Here is a 2,102-nt window from a genome sequence, read left to right on the forward strand (position 1 = left end):
ACCAGTGTGAGGAGGCCTGCCCTTTGTCCGCGGCGCTCGGGTTTCCTGTGTGCTAGCATCGCCCGTCCCCCCTGGACGCATGTGGACAAGTTAGGTCGGACTCAGTGCGGGGGCTGAACTCCCTCCCGGTGAGTTAGTTCTCGTCAAACCAACCCAATGATTTTATCTCCTTCTACCTGGAGTCCTCTGGTTTGGAAGAGTGTGATCCCAGTTTGGAAAATTTTTTTTTTACCCAGTTTGCTTTTCATAAAAAGCCTTTTCTGTGCTCAGTTTATCGTGTTACTGCACTCGGACTCTGACCCCTCGCGTGGGCTAATCACCCCTAGATTGTATCCTGCCCAGAGCTGGCGAATGTGGATGTGATCCCATGTGGTGTATACAGCACTCTCTGAGTGTGTTTCCTTTCTGAACGGTTATTGTTATTATTTGGGTGGAAATGGGTGCATAGATCAATATAGAGACATATTTCCTACCTGTGGTTTTGGAACATTTTTTTTGTTTGTGGGCATTTTGGAGTTTTAAAAAATATGCATTTTACTCTTTTACTCCTCTCTCTCTGATCGTAAGTGCATACATGCTTTCTGCAGAAAACGTGGACATTCCAGAAGAGTAGAGAGAACAGACTCTCCCAGGATGCCAGCAGTGAACCACCTTCTGACATCCTGGTGCATCTTCGTTCAGCCGCGTGGTGTGTGCGCCCGGGTCTCTCCGTCCTGGTTGTGCTTACACTCGCCAGGGGCGAGGAGACCGCACCGGATTGTGTGGGTTCCCCCCACTCAGCAGCAAACTGCCATCAACCCGCCTCCCACGTTGCTATACCTTCTTTGTAAATATCATTTTAATGCGGTATTGTAGTCTACCGAGTGAACGTGTCATCGTTAACTTGGCTTCCTGTCGTTGGCTTTAGAGCGCCTCTCACTTCTTGTTTTTTTGTGAGTGGCCCTGTGCAAGTCAGCCGTGTTTGTAGAGCACTTTCCGTACTGAGAACTGCTTCTGTGAGAGGCGCCCTTGAGGTCAGCATGCCTGTACGAAAGGCCGGAAATATTTTAGAGCCTCTTAAGGAATGTTGGCACTTGGGAGGCCTTTGTATAGGTTTTTTATAGTCACTCTAACATCATAATAAAGTTAGTTTACTTACTAGAAATACTAATCGTTTTTTATCTGAGTGTTTCTCCTCCCTGCCCCCCCCCCGCCCCGCCCTGACAGCATAGGCAATGAGACATTGAGAAACACTGAATTTGTACATGACTAAAACACTTCATGTTCATTTTAGGTAAAAACCTAAAAAAATGGGCAGATAGATGAAAAACAAAGTCGAGCATCACCCTGCATCTCTTCCGTGTAAGGTAGTGTGGCTTGCTCCCCAGGAGAAAGAGGGTGACGTTGGCAGACATTTCCCATGGCCACCACTAGGGGGTGCTACTGAAATGCGGCTGAAGATCTACCACGCACAGGCGCGCCCCTACCACAGAGAATTGATCTGGCCCCAAATGTTGAAAGTGCCGAGACTGAGAAATTGCTGTTAATTTTGGGTACCTAGGTACCTGCTAGTACACACACACATACAGACGAATGGATTGTTTATATATACACTGGATTTGCATGTAACCTGCCTTTTCCCCCCCTTACTACACCAGCGTGCTCCTTAACTATATTAAGGTCCCGGGGACATGGATTCTGACACTTCTGTGTGCATAAGACTCATCTAGAGAGCTGTTAGGATCGCTGCCCTCCCACCCATAAGTTCAGCTTCCAAGGGGCCTGAGTGAGACCGGACCTCGACTCCTCTCCCCGTGAGCTCTCCATTGCAGGGGCCGATGCCCCGGGCACCCAGCCTGTCAGGAAAACCTCGCACTCAAGTGTTGCAGGTTTGATTCCCAGTCAGGGCACGTGCCTGGGTTGCAGGCCATGACCCCCAGCAACCACACATTGATGTTTCTCTCTCTCTCTCCCTCCCTTCCCTCTCTAAAAATAAATAAATAAAATCTTTTAAAAACCCCCTAAACCTCGCACTCACCTGCAGCGACCTGGCCAGAAGGAGCCTGTGCATCTGGCAGTCTGAGCTCATCCATCCCCCACCTGCCGTCAAGCCAGGATCCACC

This window comes from Phyllostomus discolor, chromosome 1 (genome assembly GCF_004126475.2).
Source record: "Phyllostomus discolor isolate MPI-MPIP mPhyDis1 chromosome 1, mPhyDis1.pri.v3, whole genome shotgun sequence".
In the NCBI taxonomy this organism is placed as follows: domain Eukaryota; kingdom Metazoa; phylum Chordata; class Mammalia; order Chiroptera; family Phyllostomidae; genus Phyllostomus; species Phyllostomus discolor.